Genomic DNA, 23,598 nt, shown 5'->3' on the forward strand with positions numbered 1-23,598 from the left:
TTGGGGTTGCTCTGAACCCCCAACGGTGGGCTACCTTGGACCAAGAACTGAACCCTGTAAGTGTCCTACTTACCTGGTAAAACTAACAAAAACTTACCTCCCCCAGGAACTGTGAAAATTGCACTAAGTGTCCACTTTTAAAACAGCTATTTGTCAATAACTTGAAAAGTATACATGCAATTTTGATGATTTGAAGTTCCTAAAGTACTTACCTGCAATACCTTTCGAATGAGATATTACATGTAGAATTTGAACCTGTGGTTCTTAAAATAAACTAAGAAAAGATATTTTTCTATATAAAAACCTATTGGCTGGATTTGTCTCTGAGTGTGTGTACCTCATTTATTGTCTATGTGTATGTACAACAAATGCTTAACACTACTCCTTGGATAAGCCTACTGCTCGACCACACTACCACAAAATAGAGCATTAGTATTATCTATTTTTACCACTACTTTACCTCTAAGGGGAACCCTTGGACTCTGTGCATGCTATTCCTTACTTTGAAATAGCACATACAGAGCCAACTTCCTACAGCCTTCGCTCTAGAATGGCAGAGTACATGGAAAAGGCAACCAAAAACCTTGAGGCCAGCCAACAGCTCCAGAAGTTTTGGTATGACCAAAAGGCTGCACTGGTTGAGTTCCAACCAGGGCAGAAGGTCTGGGTTCTGGAGCCTGTGGCTCCCAGGGCACTCCAGGACAAATGGAGTGGCCCTTACCCAGTGCTAGAAAGGAAGAGTCAGGTCACCTACCTGGTGGACCTGGGCACAAGCAGGAGCCCCAAGAGGGTGATCCATGTGAACCGCCTTAAGCTCTTCCATGACAGGGCTGATGTCAATCTGTTGATGGTAACAGATGAGGATCAGGAGGCAGAGAGTGAACCTCTACCTGATCTTCTGTCATCAGACCCAAAAGATGGCTCAGTAGATGGAGTGATCTACTCAGACACCCTCTCTGACCAACAGCAAGCTGATTGTAGGAGAGTCCTACAACAGTTTCCTGAACTCTTCTCCTTAACCCCTGGTCAGACACACCTGTGTACCCATGATGTGGACACAGGAGACAGCATGCCTGTCAAGAACAAAATTTTTAGACAGTCTGACCATGTTAAGGAAAGCATCAAGGTGGAAGTCCACAAGATGCTGGAATTGGGAGTAATTGAGCGCTCTGACAGCCCCTGGGCTAGCCCAGTGGTCTTAGTCCCCAAACCTCACACCAAAGATGGAAAGAAAGAGATGAGGTTTTGTGTGGATTACAGAGGGCTCAATTCTGTCACCAAGACAGATGCTCATCCAATTCCCAGAGCTGATGAGCTCATAGATAAATTAGGTGCTGCCAAATTCTTAAGTACCTTTGACTTGACAGCAGGGTACTGGCAAATAAAAATGGCACCTGGAGCAAAAGAGAAAACAGCATTCTCCACACCTGATGGGCATTATCAGTTTACTGTTATGCCCTTTGGTTTAAAGAATGCCCCTGCCACCTTCCAAAGGTTGGTGAATCAAGTCCTTGCTGGCTTGGAGTCCTTTAGCACAGCTTATCTTGATGATATTGCTGTCTTTAGCTCCACCTGGCAGGATCACCTGGTCCACCTGAAGAAGGTTTTGAAGGCTCTGCAATCTGCAGGCCTCTCTATCAAGGCATCCAAATGCCAGATAGGGCAGGGAACTGTGGTTTACTTGGGACACCTTGTAGGTGGAGGCCAAGTTCAGCCACTCCAACCCAAGATCCAGACTATTCTGGACTGGGTAGCTCCAAAAACCCAGACTCAAGTCAGGGCATTCCTTGGCTTGACTGGGTATTACAGGAGGTTTGTGAAGGGATATGGATCCATTGTGACAGCCCTCACTGAACTCACCTCCAAGAAAATGCCCAAGAAAGTGAACTGGACTGTGGAATGCCAACAGGCCTTTGACACCCTGAAACAAGCAATGTGCTCAGCACCAGTTCTAAAAGCTCCAGATTATTCTAAGCAGTTCATTGTGCAGACAGATGCCTCTGAACATGGGATAGGGGCAGTTTTGTCCCAAACAAATGATGATGGCCTTGACCAGCCTGTTGCTTTCATTAGCAGGAGGTTACTCCCCAGGGAGCAGCGTTGGAGTGCCATTGAGAGGGAGGCCTTTGCTGTGGTTTGGTCCCTGAAGAAGCTGAGACCATACCTCTTTGGGACTCACTTCCTAGTTCAAACTGACCACAGACCTCTCAAATGGCTGATGCAAATGAAAGGTGAGAATCCTAAACTGTTGAGGTGGTCCATCTCCCTACAGGGAATGGACTTTATAGTGGAACACAGACCTGGGACTGCCCATGCCAATGCAGATGGCCTTTCCAGGTTCTTCCACTTAGAAAATGAAGACTCTCTTGGGAAAGGTTAGTCTCATCCTCTTTCGTTTGGGGGGGGGGGTTGTGTAAGGAAATGCCTCCTTGGCATGGTTGCCCCCTGACTTTTTGCCTTTGCTGATGCTATGTTTACAATTGAAAGTGTGCTGAGGCCTGCTAACCAGGCCCCAGCACCAGTGTTCTTTCCCTAACCTGTACTTTTGTATCCACAATTGGCAGACCTTGGCATCCAGATAAGTCCCTTGTAACTGGTACTTCTAGTACCAAGGGCCCTGATGCCAAGGAAGGTCTCTAAGGGCTGCAGCATGTCTTATGCCACCCTGGAGACCTCTCACTCAGCACAGACACACTGCTTGCCAGCTTGTGTGTGCTAGTGAGGACAAAACGAGTAAGTCGACATGGCACTCCCCTCAGGGTGCCATGCCAGCCTCTCACTGCCTATGCAGTATAGGTAAGACACCCCTCTAGCAGGCCTTACAGCCCTAAGGCAGGGTGCACTATACCATAGGTGAGGGTACCAGTGCATGAGCATGGTACCCCTACAGTGTCTAAACAAAACCTTAGACATTGTAAGTGCAGGGTAGCCATAAGAGTATATGGTCTGGGAGTTTGTCAAACACGAACTCCACAGCACCATAATGGCTACACTGAAAACTGGGAAGTTTGGTATCAAACTTCTCAGCACAATAAATGCACACTGATGCCAGTGTACATTTTATTGCAAAATACACCCCAGAGGGCACCTTAGAGGTGCCCCCTGAAACTTAACCGACTGTCTGTGTAGGCTGACTAGTTCCAGCAGCCTGCCACACTAGAGACATGTTGCTGGCCCCATGGGGAGAGTGCCTTTGTCACTCTGAGGCCAGTAACAAAGCCTGCACTGGGTGGAGATGCTAACACCTCCCCCAGGCAGGAGCTGTAACACCTGGCGGTGAGCCTCAAAGGCTCACCCCTTTGTCACAGCCCAGCAGGGCACTCCAGCTTAGTGGAGTTTCCCGCCCCCTCCGGCCACGGCCCCCACTTTTGGCGGCAAGGCTGGAGGGAACAAAGAAAGCAACAAGGAGGAGTCACTGGCCAGTCAGGACAGCCCCTAAGGTGTCCTGAGCTGAGGTGACTCTAACTTTTAGAAATCCTCCATCTTGCAGATGGAGGATTCCCCCAATAGGGTTAGGATTGTGACCCCCTCCCCTTGGGAGGAGGCACAAAGAGGGTGTACCCACCCTCAGGGCTAGTAGCCATTGGCTACTAACCCCCCAGACCTAAACACGCCCTTAAATTTAGTATTTAAGGGCTACCCTGAACCCTAGAAAATTAGATTCCTGCGACAACAAGAAGAAGGACTGCCCAGCTGAAAACCCCTGCAGAGGAAGATCAGAAGACAACAACTGCCTTGGCTCCAGAAACTCACCGGCCTGTCTCCTGCCTTCCAAAGAACTCTGCTCCAGCGACGCCTTCCAAAGGGACCAGCGACCTCTGAATCCTCTGAGGACTGCCCTGCTTCGACGACGACCAGAAACTCCCGAGGACAGCGGACCTGCTCCAAAAAGACTGCAACTTTGTTTCAAGGAGCAGCTTTAAAGACCCCTGCAACTCCCCGCAAGAAGCGTGAGACTTGCAGCACTGCACCTGGCGACCCCGACTCGGCTGGTGGAGAACCAACACCTCAGGGAGGACCCCCGGACTACTCTCCGACTGTGAGTACCAAAACCTGTCCCCCCTGAGCCCCCACAGCGCCGCCTGCAGAGGGAATCCCGAGGCTTCCCCTGACCGCGACTCTCTGAAACCTAAGTCCCGACGCCTGAAAAAGACCCTGCACCCGCAGCCCCCAGGACCTGAAGGACCGGACTTTCACTGGAGAAGTGACCCCCAGGAGTCCCTCTCCCTTGCCCAAGTGGAGGTTTCCCCAAGGAAGCCCCCCCTTGCCTGCCTGCAGCGCTGAAGAGATCCGTTGATCTCTCATAGACTAACATTGCAAACCCGACGCTTGTTTCTACACTGCACCCGGCCGCCCCCGCGCTGCTGAGGGTGAAATTTCTGTGTGGGCTTGTGTCCCCCCCGGTGCCCTACAAAACCCCCCTGGTCTGCCCTCCGAAGACGCGGGTACTTACCTGCAAGCAGACCGGAACCGGGGCACCCCCTTCTCTCCATTCTAGCCTATGCGTTTTGGGCACCACTTTGAACTCTGCACCTGACCGGCCCGAGCTGCTGGTGTGGTAACTTTGGGGTTGCTCTGAACCCCCAACGGTGGGCTACCTTGGACCAAGAACTGAACCCTGTAAGTGTCTTACTTACCTGGTAAAACTAACAAAAACTTACCTCCCCCAGGAACTGTGAAAATTGCACTGTGTCCACTTTTAAAGTAGCTATTTGTGAATAACTTGAAAAGTATACATGCAATTGAAATGATTCAAAGTTCCTAATGTACTTACCTGCAATACCTTTCAAACAAGATATTACATGTTAGTTTATTTTAAGAACCACAGGTTCAAATTTAAGAAAAGATATTTTTCTATAACAAAACCTATTGGCTGGATTTGTCTCTGAGTGTGTGTACCTCATTTATTGTCTATGTGTATGTACAACAAATGCTTAACACTACTCCTTGGATAAGCCTACTGCTCGACCACACTACCACAAAATAGAGCATTGGTATTATCTCTTTTTAACACTATTTTACCTCTAAGGGGAACCCTTGGACTCTGTGCATGCTATTCCTTACTTTGAAATAGCACATACAGAGCCAACTTCCTACACTAGGGCTGCAGAATTCCACAATGTCCAACTGCATTCCGATCCTATAGAGGATGATTTTTTATTTAACACCCTCTCGGCTACACATAGCCAATATCAATGTCTCCCAATGCTACCAGGGATGTTACGGCACGCAAAACAAATTTTTGAAGAGCCCGTAAAATCAAGAGCCATCACCCCAAGGGTGGATAAGAAATACAAACCACCACCCACAGACCCAGTGTTTATTACTTCACAGTTACCACCTGACTCCGTAGTAGTAGGGGCAGCTCGCAAGAGAGCAAATTCCCATACATCTGGCGACGCCCCACCTCCGGACAAAGAAAGCAGAAAATTTGATGCGGCAGGAAAAAGAGTAGCATCACAGGCAGCCAACCAGTGGCGCATCGCAAATTCTCAAGCGCTGCTGGCCAGATATGACCGCGCACACTGGGATGAGATGCAACTTCTCGTAGACCATCTTCCCCAGGAATACCAAAAAAGGGCGCAGCAAATAGTTGAAGAGGGACAAACAATCTCAAACAATCAAATCCGCTCTTCACTGGACGCAGCCGATACTGCAGCGAGAACAGTCAACACTGCTGTCACCATAAGGAGACACGCTTGGCTCCGCACTTCAGGCTTCAAACCTGAAATCCAGCAGGCTGTCCTTAATATGCCCTTCAACGAGAAACAACTTTTTGGCCCTGAAGTGGACACAGCCATTGAAAAACTCAAAAAGGACACAGACACGGCCAAAGCCATGGGCGCACTCTACTCCCCGCAGAGCAGAGGCTCTTTTAGAAAAACTCCATTTAGAGGGGGGTTTCGTGGCCAACCCACAGACACCACCAGCCAACAAACAAGAACCACACCATATCAGGGTTCATTTCAAAGGGGAGGTTTCAGGGGATATAGAGGGGGTCAATTCCCAAGGAGTAGGGGAAGATTCCAGACTCCAAAAACACCTCCACCAAAACAGTGACTTTCAAGTCACACAACCCCTTCACTCAACACCAGTGGGGGGAAGACTAAGCCAATTCTACCAATCTTGGCAGCAGATTACAACAGACAATTGGGTATTAGCAATAATCCAACATGGCTATTGCATAGAATTCCACAAATTCCCACCAAACATCCCTCCAAAAACACGCAAAATGTCACCACAACATTTAGAACTTTTAGGACTAGAAGTTCAAGCACTACTGCAAAAGGATGCCATAGAGTTAGTACCAGTACAACAAAAAAACACAGGAGTTTACTCCCTGTACTTTCTAATTCCAAAAAAAGACAAAACATTAAGACCAATATTAGATCTCAGGACACTAAATACCTACATCATATCGGACCACTTTCACATGGTCACACTACAAGACATCATTCCACTGCTCAAACAGCAAGATTACATGACCACATGCGTACTTTCATATACCGATACACCCTTCTCACAGAAAGTACCTAAGGTTCGTATTCAAAGGAATACATTACCAATTCAAAGTGTTGCCATTCGGAATAACAACTGCACCAAGAGTGTTCACAAAATGTCTAGCAGTAGTAGCAGCACATATCAGGAGACAACAGATACATGTGTTTCCTTACCTGGACGATTGGCTAATCAAGACCAACACAGTAAAAAAGTGCACAAACGACACCACATATGTCATACAAACCCTTCACAAACTGGGTTTCTCCATCAACTATACAAAATCACACCTCGAACCGTGTCAGACACAACAATATCTAGGAGCAACCATCAACACATCAAAGGGAATTGCCACTCCAAGTCCACAAAGAGTGCAAGCATTCCACAAGGTAATAAGTGCTATGTTTCCAAACCAAAAGATACAAGCAAAATTTGTGCTAAAACTTCTAGGCATGATGTCATCATGCATAGCCATTGTCCCAAACGCAAGACTACACATGCGACCCTTACAACAGTGCCTAGCATCACAATGGTCACAGGCACAGGGTCAACTTCAAAATCTGGTGTTGGTAGACCGCCAAACATACCTCTCGCTTCTATGGTGGAACAGCAACAATTTAAACAAAGGGCGGACATTTCAGGACCCAGTGCCTCAATACGTTATAACAACAGATGCTTCCATGACAGGGTGGGGAGCACACCTCAATCACCACAGCATTCAAGGACAATGGGATGTACACCAAAAAAAAAAATTCATATCAATTACCTAGAACTGTTAGCAGTATTTCTAGCGTTAAAAGCCTTTCAACCCATAATAACACACAAATACATTCTTGTCAAAACAGACAACATGACAACAATGTATTATTTAAACAAACAAGGAGGAACACACTCAGCACAATTGTGCCTCCTAACACAAAAAATATGGCAGTGGGCGATTCACAACAACATTCGCCTAATAGCACAATTTATTCCAGGGATCCAAAACCAACTAGCAGACAACCTTTCGCGAGACCACCAACAAGTCCACGAATGGGAAATTCACCCCCAAGTTCTGAACAAGTACTTTCAAATTTGGGGAACACCCCAGATAGATTTGTTCGCAACAAAAGAAAACGCAAAATGCCAAAACTTCGCATCCAGGTACCCACACCGCGAATCACAAGGCAATGCTCTATGGATGAGTTGGTCAGGGATATTTGCATACGCTTTTCCCCCTCTCCCTCTCCTTCCATATCTAGTAAACAAGTTGAGTCAAAACCAACTCAAACTCATACTGTAGGAAGTTGGCTCTGTATGTGCTATTTCAAAGTAAGGAATAGCATGCACAGAGTCCAAGGGTTCCCCTTAGAGGTAAAATAGTGGTAAAAAGAGATAATACTAATGCTCTATTTTGTGGTAGTGTGGTCGAGCAGTAGGCTTATCCAAGGAGTAGTGTTAAGCATTTGTTGTACATACACATAGACAATAAATGAGGTACACACACTCAGAGACAAATCCAGCCAATAGGTTTTGTTATAGAAAAATATCTTTTCTTAGTTTATTTTAAGAACCACAGGTTCCAATTTAACATGTAATATCTTGTTTGAAAGGTATTGCAGGTAAGTACATTAGGAACTTTGATTCATTTCAATTGCATGTATACTTTTCAAGTTATTCACAAATAGCTATTTCAAAAGTGGACACAGTGCAATTTTCACAGTTCCTGGGGGAGGTAAGTATTTGTTACTTTTACCAGGTAAGTAAGACACTTACAGGGTTCAGTTCTTGGTCCAAGGTAGCCCACCGTTGGGGGTTCAGAGCAACCCCAAAGTTACCACACCAGCAGCTCAGGGCCGGTCAGGTGCAGAGTTCAAAGTGGTGCCCAAAACGCATAGGCTTCAATGGAGAGAAGGGGGTGCCCCGGTTCCAGTCTGCCAGCAGGTAAGTACCCGCGTCTTCGGAGGGCAGACCAGGGGGGTTTTGTAGGGCACCGGGGGGGACACAAGCCCACACAGAAATTTCACCCTCAGCGGCGTGGCGGCGGCCGGGTGCAGTGTTAGAACAAGCGTCGGGTTCGCAATGGAAGTCAATAAGAGATCATGGCATCTCTTCAGCGCTGCAGGCAGGCAAGGGGGGGCTTCCTCGGGGAAACCTCCACTTGGGCAAGGGAGAGGGACTCCTGGGGGTCACTTCTGCAGTGAAAGTCCGGTCCTTCCGGTCCTGGGGGCTGCGGGTGCAGGGTCTTTTCCAGGCGTCGGGACTTAGGTTTCAGAGAGTCGCGGTCAGGGGAAGCCTCGGGATTCCCTCTGCAGGCGGCGCTGTGGGGGCTCAGGGGGGACAGGTTTTGGTACTCACAGTCGTAGAGTAGTCCGGGGGTCCTCCCTGAGGTGTTGGTTCTCCACCAGCCGAGTCGGGGTCGCCGGGTGCAGTGTTGCAAGTCTCACGCTTCTTGCGGGGAGATTGCAGGGGTCTTTAAAGCTGCTCCTTTGGATAAAGTTGCAGTCTCTTTGGAGCAGGTCCGCTGTCCTCGGGAGTTTCTTGTCGTCGTCGAAGCAGGGCAGTCCTCAGAGGATTCAGAGGTCGCTGGTCCCTTTGGAAGGCGTCGCTGGAGCAGAGTTGTTTGGAAGGCAGGAGACAGGCCGGTGAGTTTCTGGAGCCAAGGCAGTTGTTGTCTTCTGGTCTTCCTCTGCAGGGGTTTTCAGCTAGGCAGTCCTTCTTCTTGTAGTTGCAGGAATCTCCTTTTCTAGGGTTCAGGGTAGCCCTTAAATACTAAGTTTAAGGGCGTGTTTAGGTCTGGGGGGTTAGTAGCCAATGGCTACTAGCCCTGAGGGTGGGTACACCCTCTTTGTGCCTCCTCCCAAGGGGAGGGGGTTACAATCCTAACCCTATTGGGGGAATCCTCCATCTGCAAGATGGAGGATTTCTAAAAGTTAGTCACCTCAGCTCAGGACACCTTAGGGGCTGTCCTGACTGGCCAGTGACTCCTCCTTGTTATTCTCATTATTTTCTCCGGCCTTGCCGCCAAAAGTGGGGGCCGGGGCCGGAGGGGGCGGGCAACTCCACTAGCTGGAGTGTCCTGCGGTGCTGTGACAAAGGGGTGAGCCTTTGAGGCTCACCGCCAGGTGTTACAGCTCCTGCCTGGGGGAGGTGTTAGCATCTCCACCCAGTGCAGGCTTTGTTTCTGTCCTCAGAGAGCACAAAGGCTCTCACCGCATGAGGTCAGACACTCGTCTCTCAGCAGCAGGCTGGCACAGACCAGTCAGTCCTGCACTGAACAATTGGGTAAAATACAGGGGGTATCTCTAAGATGCCCTCTGTGTGCATTTTTTAATAAATCCCACACTGGCATCAGTGTTGGTTTATTATTCTGAGAAGTTTGATACTAAACTTCCCAGTATTCAGTGTAGCCATTATGGAGCTGTGGAGATCGTTTTTGACAGACTCCCAGCCCATATACTCTTATGGCTACCCTGCACTTACAATGTCTAAGGTTTTGCTTAGACACTGTAGGGGCATAGTGCTCATGCACATATGCCCTCACCTGTGGTATAGTGCACCCTGCCTTAGGGCTGTAAGGCCTACTAGAGGGGTGACTTACCTATGCCACAGGCAGTGGGAGGTTGGCATGGCACCCTGAGGGGAGTGCCATGTCGACTTAGTCATTTTCTCCCCATCAGCACACACAAGCTGGCAAGCAGTGTGTCTGTGCTGAGTGAGGGGTCCCTAGGGTGGCATAAGACATGCTGCAGCCCTTAGAGACCTTCCCTGGCATCAGGGCCCTTGGTATCAGGGGTACCAGTTACAAGGGACTTACCTAGGTGCCAGGGTTGTGCCAATTGTGGAAACAATGGTACATTTTAGGTGAAAGAACACTGGTGCTGGGGCCTGGTTAGCAGGGTCCCAGCACACTTCTCAGTCAAGTCAGCATCAGTATCAGTCAAAAAGTGGGGGGTAACTGCAACAGGGAGCCATTTCTTTACACATACTGATAGCACCCACATGGGCAAGACAACCTTGGTATACAACTCTACTAGACCTTTCACTAGTACCGCATGTCAAACTACCCAACAGACCAGATCTGTTAACACAACACAAACAACAGATCAGGCATCCAAACCCAGCATCATTGAATCTGGCAATTTGGCTCCTGAAATCCTAGAATTCGGACACTTAGACCTCACACAAGAATGCATGGAGGTCATAAAACAAGCTAGAAAAGCTTCCACTAGACACTGCTATGCATCTAAGTGGAAAAGATTTGTTTGCTACTGCCATACCAATCAAATCCAACCATTGCATGCCTCTACAAAGGACATAGTGGGATACTTACTACATTTGCAAAAAGCGAATCTCGCTTTTTCATCTGTACAAATACACCTCGCAGCAATATCTGCTTACCTACAAACTACTCATTCATCGTCTCTATTTAGAATACCAGTTATTAAAGCATTCATGGAAGGGCTAAAAAGAATTATACCACCAAGAACACCACCAGTTCCTTCATGGAACCTTAACATCGTCTTAACAAGACTCATGGGTCCACCTTTCGAACCCATGCATTCCTGTGAAATGCAATATCTAACCTGGAAAGTCGCATTTCTCATTGCAATCACATCCCTCAGAAGAGTAAGTGAAATACAGGCATTTACCATACAAGAACCTTTTATTCAAATACACAAAAATAAAATAGTTCTAAGAACAAATCCAAAATTTCTACCAAAAGTAATCTCACCATTCCATTTAAATCAAACAGTAGAATTGCCAGTGTTCTTCCCACAACCAGATTCCGTGGCTGAAAGGGCACTACATACATTAGACATCAAAAGAGCACTAATGTACTACATTGACAGAACAAAGCTAATCAGGAAAACAAAACAACTGTTCATAGCTTTTCAAAAACCACACATAGGAAATCCAATCTCTAAACAAGGCATTGCTAGATGGATAGTCAGATGTATTCAAACATGCTATCTTAAAGCCAAAAGAGAATTGCCTATTACACCAAAGGCACACTCAACCAGAAAGAAAGGTGCTACAATGGCCTTTCTAGGAAACATTCCTATGAGCGAAATATGTAAGGCTGCAACCTGGTCTACGCCTCATACATTTACTAAACACTACTGTGTAGACGTACTAAATGCACAACAAGCTACAGTGGGCCAAGCTGTACTAAGAACATTATTCCAAACTACTTCAACTCCTACAGGCTAAACCACCGCTTTTAGGGGAGGTAACTGCTTTATAGTCTATGCAAAACATGTGTATCTGCAGCAACATATGCCATCGAACTGAAAATGTCACTTACCCAGTGTACATCTGTTCGTGGCATTAGTCGCTGCAGATTCACATGTGCCCTCCCGCCTCCCCGGGAAGCCTGTAGCCGTTTAGAAGTAGATCTTAAATCTTAAACATTTGTACATTTGTAAATAATTATTATAAACTTTTTATGTACATACGTATTCACTCCATTGCATGGGCACTATTTATAGCAAACAACTCCATCCTCACCCTCTGCGGGGAAAACAATCTAAGATGGAGTCGACGCCCATGCGCAATGGAGCCGAAGAGGGAGGAGTCCTTCGGTCCCGTGACCAAAAAAGACTTCTTCGAAGAAAAACAACTTGTAATACTCCGAGCCCAACACCAGGCAGCGGACTGTGCAAAACATGTGAATCTGCAGCGACTAATGCCACGAACAGATGTACACTGGGTAAGTGACATTTTCATTTGAACCTCGAGCAGTGATTGGCTGTCCGCACGGGCATGGGGCTTCCCTTAATATTGTGATCTCTCTAGTTGTTTGACTGGTCGACTTAATGACCTGTCCGTTTTTTTGCATATAAAACCATCAGGTGCTCTGCTCCATCTTTCACTGATGATACTTTTAGATTGCAGTCAGTCGCAGAGTGTGCACAGTAATTGTGAGTTTTCATGTTTAACTTGTAGGCTATATTTTTCAAATGTACCGCCTCTAAGTTGTGCTCTTTTATCTAGTAAGCTTTCTGTTCCTCTCCTTAATTCTTCACTCTGCTATTCCTTTCCCCCAGCCTTCGCGCCCTCAGGCAAATGAGTAGTGTGACTTAACTATTTGTCAGTGCCCCCTATATTTATTCTTACTTTGCTCGTTGCGTCTACCTTTCAGTTGTTCCTTTGTGACTTACAGGATTGAAGTGCCAATGTCTTAAGCCATGCCCATTCATGTTTCTCGGTCATGTGTTGTGCTCCTCCATCCTCGTTCCCTATCACCCATTGATTGCTGCCACTATGGGCCCGTCTGGCGATGATGATACACTTGCCCTCACTGAGAGCGAATGTTCGATTATGAGAAACCTACCATGTACTCATTGACCCTGAGCTGGACAGGGGCCCGTACAACATATTGCAGGTATACCTAGAAGCTACTATAGGTGTATTTGCAAGTAGAGCTTCCTGAGTGGGGCAAAAGGAGAGACGTTTGTGCTCTTCTCCTCTCTCAGTCTGTTCAGATTTGCTTTAGTTTCCAGCGCCAGTGAGGTAGGGATTTGCAAGGGTGATGAGTATTTACTGTTTCTTTCAACTCATCTACTAAATGGTGCCTAAAATACTGTCTTCTCATTTAGGAATGATGGCCCAAAGAAGGCTGCTGTTGTCTTAGCTACTTTTCCGAAAGGTAAGCAACCTTTTCAAGCTGGCCATTTATATTTTGTTGCTTAAATGTATTTTATTGTGCAACGTGGTGTGCTTTTCACATAGCCTTCTTAAGGCTTGGATCTCCATGCTTTGGGAACTATATGTGTGCCATAGCTTAACTCTTTATTTTGGGGGAACTTTTCTGGTCAGTATTTTGTTGGATATGCTCCTTATTTGAAAGACTGATTTGTCTATACTGCTTTTAGGAAGCACAGGTTCACTGTCTGATCGAAAAAGGTGGACTACGCTCCTGTACATGTGGTGTAAAAGCTAAAGTCAGTCTGAGTAATGATGAGATAATCCAGAAGCTGACTTCATGAGGAGAATTCATACAGATCTGACTCCTGAAATCTGTTTGGCTTTGTACACATGGCTATTGCTTACCGATTGCAACTAAGTGGAGTTCTCATAAAGATCAGATATGGTGGTTCTTGTGAATAGGGCAGTGATTAGACCTAAAGTGTGCTTTTAAAGGTTGACGCACTTTATGCAGCAACAATTGCTACAATGTTCCGTTTGTATTGACCACATGTAGAAGCTTATTGATTATCAAATGGCTCTTGTTGTTTTATTTGCCAAGCTCGTATACTGTGGTGGTTAACCCAAACATTTGTCCCAAATCTCAAATCATAGACATTAATTCCTAAGAACAATTCCGTTGATCTTTGTCAGACGTACAAGATGCGTCAGTTAATGCTATCACCAAACCACCAAATCTAATGGCCAAAATGCCCCTAGTAAGACCTCAAGAACTTGCAGTTCTGTCTTGTCACAGTCATACTACTATCTTTCAGCACCCCATGCACTCTAGCTAATATTCTATTGTATTCCTCTGCACTTTTGGCATGAATTCAGTTATGGTCCTGAAAGCTTTTACTGGCTGGAGATTTTATATTGGCTGCAGTATTAACATTTGAAAAATAGTAATCTCGAATGTGACTCAGAATGATATATGCAAATATGTATAAGCACCAAATGGTGTAACAAAGGTAGTCAAGTTTTGAGAATTGGCGTCAAGTGTCTCTGAATGATGTGCTGCATTAATACGTGTATTGTTGTAACATACCTGGCATCACTCATTGTGTCTAACATTTCTGGTATTTTGGAAAGTGGATGATGATAAGTACACTATTCTTGTTCAGTGAGTGCCAGTGAACCCACTCCTCTTTTCGCCTTCACTAAGGCAGCAGAAATCAACTGTGATAGAGCAACAGGCTTAATAATCTCTTGGTCACACATCACCCAAAAGCTCCCTCATTTCACCCCTAAGATTAAGTTGCACATCTCTTGTGTTCAACAGGATGGCACCTTTCTGCAAAATGTGTGCTCAAAACCTTTTATACAAAGAACTTTGTCATAGAAAACATCTCCAAAACATTTCAAAATATATTTCACTGGCAGAGGCATTTATCTGCTCCACCAGCAACACTTTGTTTCTGTACGTGATGTCAGTGTGGTCCCTAATCAACCCACGTAATTAGGTGTGTGTTGTCAGATACATTATTGTGTAACTTCCCCTGTCCTTAATCTCCTAATTGGTCTTCATACTAGCCCTAAATATTGATGTAGTACTCAGCAAACGCTACACACTTAAGATAGGCGGTCTTCAACGGCACATTCATCAGAAATTCTTTGAACATGCATTGAGATAAAATAGTTGTTGGTAAAGCTGAATCAGTTATACCTCTTTGTAGGAAGTTGGCTCTGTATGTGCTATTTCAAAGTAAGGAATAGCATGCACAGAGTCCAAGGGTTCCCCTTAGAGGTAAGATAGTGGCAAAAATAGATCATACTAATGCTCTATTTTGTGGTAGTGTGGTCGAGCAGTAGGCTTATCAAAGGAGTAGTGTTAAGCATTTGTTGTACATACACACAGGCAATAAATGAGGAACACACACTCAGAGACAAATCCAGCCAATAGGTTTTTGTTACAAAATAATATCTTTTCTTAGTTTATTTTAAGAACCACAGGTTCAAAATTCTACATGTAATATCTCATTTGAAAGGTATTGCAGGTAAGTACTTTAGGAACTTTGAATAATTACAGTAGCATATATACTTTTCACATAAAACACCAATAGCTGTTTTAAAAGTGGACACTTAGTGCAATTTTCACAGTTCCTGGGGGAGGTAAAGTATTGTTAGTTTTAGCAGGTAAGTAAATTACCTACAGGGTTCAGTTTTGAGTCCAAGGTAGCCCACCGTTGGGGGTTCAGAGCAACCCCAAAGTTACCACACCAGCAGCTCAGGGCCGGTCAGGTGCAGAGGTCAAAGAGGTGCCCAAAACACATAGGCTTCAATGGAGAGAAGGGGGTGCCCCGGTTCCAGTCTGCCAGTAGGTAAGTCCCGCGTCTTCGGAGGGCAGACCAGGGGGGTTTTGTAGGGCACTGGGGGGGGGGGGGGGGGGGCACAAGTCCACACAAAAAGTACACCCTCGCGGGGGAGGCCGGGTGCAGTGTGCAAACAAGCGTTGGGTTCTCTGTAGATTTCAATGGGAGACCAAGGGGTCTCTTCAGCGGTGCAGGCAGGCAAGGGGGGTGCTCCTCGGGGTAGCCACCACCTGGGCAGGGGAGAGGGCCTCCTGGGGGGTCACTCCTGCACAGAAGTTGCGTTCCTTCAGGTGCTGGGGGCTGCGGGTGCAGGGTCTTTTCCAGCCGTCGGGACTTTAGGTTCAGGCAGTCGCGGTCAGGGGGAGCCTCGGGATTTCCTCTGCAGGCGTCGCTGTGGGGGCCCAGGGGGGACAACTTTGGTTACTCACGGTCTCGGAGTCGCCGGAGGGTCCTCCCTGAGGTGTTGGTTCTCCACCAGTCGAGTCGGGGTCGCCGGGTGCAGTGTTGCAAGTCTCACGCTTCTTGCGGGGATTTGCAGGGGTCTTTAAATCTGCTCCTCTGTAACAAAGTTGCAGTTCTTTTGGAACAGTGCCGCTGTCCTCGGGAGTTTCTTGTCTTTCTTGAAGCAGGGCAGTCCTCTGAGGATTCAGGGGTCGCTGGTCCTTGGGAAAGCGTCGCTGGAGCAGGTTTCTTTGGAAGGCAGGAGACAGGCCGGTAGGTCTGGGGCCAAAGCAGTTGGTGTCTTCTTTTCTTCTTCTGCAGGGGTCTTTCAGCTCAGCAGTCCTCTTCTTCTTGTAGTTGCAAGAATCTAAATCTTTAGGTTCAGGGAAGCCCTTAAATACTAAATTTAAGGGCGTGTTTAGGTCTGGGGGGTTAGTAGCCAATGGCTACTAGCCCTGAGGGTGGGTACACCCTCTTTGTGCCTCCTCCCAAGGGGAGGGGGGTCACATCCCTAATCCTATTGGGGGAATCCTCCATCTACAAGATGGAGGATTTCTAAAAGTTAGTCACTTCAGCTCAGGACACCTTAGGGGCTGTCCTGACTGGCCAGTGACTCCTCCTTGTTATTCTCATTATTTCCCCCGGCCTTGCCGCCAAAAGTGGGGCCGTGGCCGGAGGGGGCGGGTAACTCCACTAGCTGGAGTGCCCTGTGGTGCTGGAAAAAAGGGGGTGAGCCTTTGAGGCTCACCGCCAGGTGTTACAGCTCCTGCCTGGGGGAGGTGTTAGCATCTCCACCCAGTGCAGGCTTTGTTACTGGCCTCAGAGTGACAAAGGCACTCTGCCCATGGGGCCAGCAACATGTCTCGGTTGTGGCAGGCTGCTGGAACCAGTCAGCCTACACAGATAGTCGGTTAAGGTTTCAGGGGGCACCCCTAAGGTGCCCTCTGGGGTGTATTTTACAATAAAATGTACACTGGCATCAGTGTGCATTTATTGTGCTGAGAAGTTTGATAGCAAACTTCCCAGTTTTCAGTGTAGCCATTATGGTGCTGTGGAGTTCGTGTAAAACAGGCTCCCAGACCATATACTCTTATGGCTACCCTGCACTTACAATGTCTAAGGTTTTGCTTAGACACTGTAGGGGCACAGTGCTCATGCACTGGTGCCCTCACCTATGGTATAGTGCACCCTGCCTTAGGGCTGTAAGGCCTGCTAGAGGGGTGACTTATCTATACTTGCATAGGCAGTGAGAGGCTGGCATGGCACCCTGAGGGGAGTGCCATGTCGACTTACTCATTTTGTTCTCACCAGCACACACAAGCTGGCAAGCAGTGTGTCTGTGCTGAGTGAGGGGTCTCCAGGGTGGCATAAGACATGCTGCAGCCCTTAGAGACCTTCCTAGGCATCAGGTCCCTTGGTACCAGGGGTACCATTTACAAGGGACTTATCTGGATACCAGGGTGTGCCAATTGTGGATACAAAAGTACAGGTTAGGGAAAGAACACTGGTGCTGGGGCCTGGTTAGCAGGCCTCAGCACACTTTCAATTCAAAACATAGCATCAGCAAAGGCAAAAAGTCAGGGGGTAACCATGCCAAGGAGGCATTGCCTTACTCAATCCCCTGTAGGGAGATGGACCACCTCAACAGTTCTGGATTTTCACCTTTCATTTGCATCAGCCATCTGAGACGTCTGTGGTCAGTTTGAACTAGGAAGTGAGTACCAAAGAGGTATGGTCTCAGCTTCTTCAGGGACCAAACCACGGCAAAGGCCTCCCTCTCAATGGCACTCCAACGCTGCTCCCTGGGGAGTAACCTCCTGCTAATGAAAGCAACAGGCTGGTCAAGGCCATCATCATTTGTTTGGGACAAAACTGCCCCTATCCCATGTTCAGAGGCATCTGTTTGCACAATGAATTGCTTGGAGTAATCTGGAGCTTTTAGAACTGGTGCTGTGCATATAGCTTGCTTCAGGGTGTCTAAGGCCTTTTGGCATTCTACAGTCCAGTTTACTTTCTTGGGCATTTTCTTGGAGGTGAGTTCTGTGAGGGCTGTCACAATGGATCCATACCCCTTCACAAACCTCCTATAGTACCCAGTCAAGCCAAGGAATGCCCTGACTTGAGTCTGGGTTTTTGGAGCTGCCCAGTCCAGAATAGTCTGGATCTTAGGCTGGAGTGACTGAACTTGGCCTCCACCTACAAGGTGTCCCAAGTAAACCACAGTTCCCTGCCCTATCTGGCATTTGGATGCCTTGATAGAGAGGCCTGCTGATTGCAGAGCCTTCAAAACCTTCTTCAGGTGGACCAGGTGATCCTGCCAGTTGGAGCTTAAGACAGCAATATCATGAAGATAAGCTGCACTAAAGGACTCCAAGCCAGCAAGGACTTGATTCACCAACCTTTGGAAGGTGGCAGGGGCATTCTTTAAACCAAAGGGCATAACAGTAAACTGAAAATGCCCATCAGGTGTGGAGAATGCTGTTTTCTCTTTTGCTCCAGGTGCCATTTTGATTTGCCAGTACCCTGCTTTTAAGTCAAAGGTACTTAAGAATTTGGCAGCACCTAATTTGTCAATCAGCTCGTCAGCTCTAGGAATGGGATGGGCATCTGTCTTGGTGACAGAATTAAGACCTCTGTAGTCCACACAAAACCTCATCTCTCTCTTTCCATCTTTGGTGTGAGGTTTGGGGACTAAGACCACTGGGCTAGCCCAGGGGCTGTCAGAGTGCTCAATTACTCTTGTCTTATGCCACCCTAGGGACCCCTCACTCAGCACAGACACACTGCTTGCCAGCTTGTGTGTGCTGGTGGGGAGAAAATGACTAAGTCGACATGGCACTCCCCTCAGGGTGCCATGCCAACCTCACACTGCCTGTGGCATAGGTAAGTCACCCCTCTAGTAGGCCTTACAGCCCTAAGGCAGGGTGCACTATACCACAGGTGAGGGCATATGTGCATGAGCACTATGCCCATACAGTGTCTAAGCAAAACCTTAGACATTTTAAGTGCAGGGTAGCCATAAGAGTGTATGGGCTGGGAGTCTGTCAAAAACGAACTCCACAGCTCCATAATGGCTACACTGAATACTGGGAAGTTTAGTATCAAACTTCTCAGAATAATAAACCCACACTAATGCCAGTGTTGGATTTATTAAAAAATGCACATAGAGGGCATCTTAGAGATGTCCCCTGTATTTTTCCCAATTGTTCAGTGCAGGACTGACTGGTCTCTGCCAGCCTGCTGCTGAGAGACGAGTTTCTGACCCCATGCGGTGAGAGCCTTTGTGCTCTCTGAGGACAGAAACAAAGCCTGCTCTGGGTGGAGGTGCTTCACACCTCCCCCCAGCAGGAACTGTAACACCTAGCAGTGAGCTTCAAAGGCTCAAGCTTCGTGTTACAATGCCCCAGGGCACTCCAGCTAGTGGAGATGCCCGCCTCTTGGACCCAGCCCCCACTTTTGGCGGCAAGTCCAGGAGGAGATAATGAGAAAAACAAGGAGGAGTCACTGGCCAGTCAGGACAGCCCCTAAGGTGTCCTGAGCTGAGGTGACTGACTTTTAGAAATCCTCCATCTTGCAGATAGAGGATTCCCCCAATAGGGATAGGAATGTGACCCCCCTCCCCTTGGGAGGAAGGACAAAGAGGGTGTACCCACCCTCAGGGCTAGTAGCCATTGGCTACTAACCCCCCAGACCTAAACACGCCCTTAAATTTAGTATTTAAGGGCTCCCCTGAACCTAAGAATTTTGATTCCTGAAACTACAAGAAGAAGAGGACTGCTGAGCTGAAAAACCCCTGCAGAAGAAGAACAGAAGACACCAACTGCTTTGGCCCCAGTCTTACCGGCCTGTCTCCTGCCTTCCAAAGAAACCTGCTCCAGCGACGCTTTCCAAAGGACCAGCGACCTCTGAATCCTCAGAGGACTGCCCTGCTTCAAGAAAGACAAGAAACTCCCGAGGACAGCGGCACTGCTCCAAAAGAACTGCAACTTTGTTACAGAGGAGCAGATTTAAAGACCCCTGCAAATCCCCGCAAGAAGTGTGAGACTTCAACACTGCACCCGGCGACCCTGACTCGACTGGTGGAGAACCAACACCTCAGGGAGGACCCTCCGGCGACTCCGAGACCGTGAGTAACCAAAGTTGTCCCCCCCTGAGCCCCCACAGCGACGCCTGCAGAGGCAATCCCGAGGCTCCCCCTGACCGCGACTGCCTGAACCTAAAGTCCCGACGGCTGGAAAAGACCCTGCACCCGCAGCCCCCAGCACCTGAAGGAACGGAACCTCTGTGCAGGAGTGACCCCCAGGAGGCCCTCTCCCTTGCCCAGGTGGTGGCTACCCCGAGGAGCCCCCCCCTTGCCTGCCTGCACCGCTGAAGAGACCCCTTGGTCTCCCATTGAAATCTACAGAGAACCCGACGCTTGTTTGCACACTGCACCCGGCCGCCCCCGCGCTGCTGAGGGTGTATTTTCTGTGTGGACTTGTGTCCCCCCCGGTGCCCTACAAAACCCCCCTGGTCTGCCCTCCGAAGACGCGGGTACTTACCTGCTGGCAGACTGGAACCGGGGCACCCCCTTCTCTCCATTGAAGCCTATGTGTTTTGGGCACCACTTTGACCTCTGCACCTGACCGGCCCTGAGCTGCTGGTGTGGTAACTTTGGGGTTGCTCTGAACCCCCAACGGTGGGCTACCTTGGACCCAAAACTGAGACCCGTAGGTGGTTAACTTACCTGCAAGAACTAACATTACTTTACCTCCCCTAGGAACTGTGAAAATTGCACTGTGTCCACTTTTAAAACAGCTAAATGTGTTTTATGTAAAAAGTATATATGCTATTGTGATTTATTCAAAGTTCCTAAAGTACTTACCTGCAATACCTTTCAAATGAGATATTACATGTAGAATTTGAACCTGTGGTTCTTAAAATAAACCAAGAAAATATATGTTCGATGGCATCTGTCGCTGTAGATACGCATGTTTTGCAATAGCTCGCCATCTGGTGTTGGGCCGGAGTGTTACAAGTTGTTTTTCTTCGAAGAAGTCTTTCGAGTCACGGGACCGAGTGACTCCTCCTTTTGTCTCCATTGCGCATGGGCGTCGACTCCATCTTCGATTGTTTTTTTTCCGCCATCGGGTTCGGACGTGTTCCTGTCGCTCCGAGTTTCGGAACGGAAAGATAGCTAATTTCGGAAGATTTTCGTCGGTATTGTTGCGTTCGGGATCGGCGTAGTTAGATTCAACACCGCATCGAAGATCGAAGAGCTCCGGTGCCCTAAGGGGTAGTTTTTCGATCCCCCGTCGGGGCCTGGTCGGCCCGACCGCGTGCTGAAGAACGCCGATGGAATGGACCCCGTTCCGTTTCTGCCCCAAATGCCACAATAAATACCCCTATACAGACCAACACTTGGTCTGTAACCTGTGCCTGTCACCTGAGCACAGCGAAGACACCTGCGAGGCCTGTCGTGCGTTCCGGTCCCGAAAAACTCTCCGAGACCGTCGAGCCAGAAGACTTCAGATGGCGTCCGCGCCGACAGCCCACCGGGAGTTCGAGGAACAAGAAGAGGAGGGATCCTTTTCGATCCAAGAATCGGACTCCGAAGGATTCGATGATACACAAACCGTGAGTAAGACGTCGAAAACCACACAGAGGAAGATTTACAAGGCCCAGGGGACGCCACTGCCATCAGGCCATGGCTCCACCCATAAATTCGGAGACCGACCGTCGGCACCGAAAAAGGCCCAAACAGTGCCGAGATCGTCCGACTCCGGTCGAGACACCGGCACGCAGCCTTCTCGGGACCGAGAAAGTGCTGGAGACAAGCCTCGACACCGAGATGCCGGTGTGGACACGGCTCAACGCCGAGACAGCGGCACCGAAGAAGATCGACGCCGAGAGGTATCGGCCCCGAAAAAGAAAAAAGTCACCTCGGAGCCGAAAAAACACGCAGACTGGGTTTTGGTCCCGAAACAAACTACAAGCGACCCAGCTTCAGGCTCTTATACAGAAGAGCTCTCGCTAACCTCCCAAATGCAAAAGCATAGGTTTGAGGAAGAGCTACAATCAACTGATGTGGACCATACGCAAAAGCGTATTTTCATACAGCAGGGGACAGGAAAAATAAGCACCCTTCCCCCCATTAGAAGAGAGAGAAGGTTGGAGTTCCAAACTGAACAGACACCACAACCAAAAGTGGTGAAAAGAGTTACCCCACCACCCTCTCCTCCACCCGTGATTAACGTCTCACCAGCACAAACTCCATCACACTCCCCAGCTCACACCACCATAAGCCAGGGTGACCAAGATCAAGACGCATGGGACCTATACGACGCCCCAGTGTCAGATAACAGTCCGGAGGCATACCCTACGAAGCCATCTCCACCAGAGGACAGCACCGCGTATTCTCAAGTGGTGGCTAGAGCAGCACAATTTCACTACGTAAGCCTCCACTCAGAACAGGTCGAGGATGATTTTTTATTCAACACACTCTCCTCCACCCACAGCTCATACCAAAGCCTGCCTATGCTCCCTGGTATGCTCCGGCACGCAAAAGAAATCTTTAAGGAGCCGGTCAAAAGTAGGGCAATCACACCAAGGGTGGAAAAAAAGTATAAGGCGCCTCCTACAGACCCGGTTTTCATCACTACACAGCTGCCACCAGACTCTGTTGTTGTAGGAGCAGCTAGGAAAAGGGCCAACTCCCACACATCTGGAGATGCACCACCCCCAGATAAAGAAAGCCGCAAGTTCGATGCAGCTGGTAAGAGAGTCGCAGCACAAGCTGCAAACCAGTGGCGCATCGCAAACTCCCAGGCACTACTTGCGCGCTATGACAGAGCCCACTGGGACGAGATGCAACATCTCATTGAACACCTGCCCAAAGACTTACAAAATAGGGCAAAACAAGTGGTTGAGGAGGGACAGACCATTTCCAACAACCAGATCCGCTCCTCCATGGACGCTGCAGATACAGCTGCACGGACAATTAATACATCTGTAACTATCAGAAGGCATGCATGGCTCCGAACGTCTGGATTTAAACCAGAGATTCAACAAGCAGTTCTCAATATGCCTTTTAAAGAAAAAGAACTGTTCGGTCCAGAAGTGGACACAGCGATTGAGAAACTCAAAAAAGATACGGACACTGCCAAAGCCATGGGCGCACTCTACTCCCCGCAGAGCAGAGGGAATTACAGCACATTCCGTAAAACACCCTTTCGAGGTGGGTTTCGGGGTCAGAGCACACAAGCCAGCACCTCACAAGCAACACCGTCCAGTTACCAGGGACAGTATAGAGGAGGTTTTCGGGGACAATATACAGGAGGGCAATTCCCTAGGAATAGAGGAAGATTTCAGAGCCCCAAAACCCCTACTACTAAACAGTGACTCACATGTCACTCACCCCCTCCACACAACACCAGTGGGGGGAAGAATAAGTCATTATTACAAAGCATGGGAGGAAATCTCTACAGACACTTGGGTTCTAGCAATTATCCAACATGGTTATTGCATAGAATTTCTACAATTCCCTCCAAACATACCACCAAAAGCACAAAATTTGACAACACACCATTCCAATCTCCTGGAGATAGAAGTGCAGGCACTATTGCAAAAGAATGCAATCGAATTAGTGCCAAACACACAAATAAACACAGGAGTTTACTCACTGTACTTTCTGATACCA

At 48.1% G+C, this 23,598-nt stretch overlaps 1 long non-coding RNA gene and 2 other non-coding genes across 3 annotated transcripts in view; all 3 read left to right on the forward strand.

The window, feature by feature from the left end:
* The window catches only part of LOC138296451 (uncharacterized), a 204,961-nt gene that overhangs the window by 147,258 nt on the left and 34,105 nt on the right, over nt 1-23,598 (forward strand). The window contains exon 15 of the long non-coding RNA XR_011203833.1: nt 13,080-13,129. This is a non-coding gene — a long non-coding RNA (uncharacterized lncRNA). The remainder of the gene's footprint in view (nt 1-13,079; nt 13,130-23,598) is intronic.
* Nucleotides 12,754-12,840, forward strand: LOC138297955 (small nucleolar RNA SNORD103/SNORD85). The gene has a single exon (XR_011204494.1). It is a non-coding gene; the product is annotated as a small nucleolar RNA SNORD103/SNORD85 (small nucleolar RNA).
* On the forward strand, nt 13,433-13,500 carry LOC138297960 (small nucleolar RNA SNORD50). Its single transcript, XR_011204498.1, has one exon. It is a non-coding gene; the product is annotated as a small nucleolar RNA SNORD50 (small nucleolar RNA).

The sequence above is a fragment of the Pleurodeles waltl genome, chromosome 5 (assembly GCF_031143425.1).
Source record: "Pleurodeles waltl isolate 20211129_DDA chromosome 5, aPleWal1.hap1.20221129, whole genome shotgun sequence".
NCBI lineage: Eukaryota > Metazoa > Chordata > Amphibia > Caudata > Salamandridae > Pleurodeles > Pleurodeles waltl.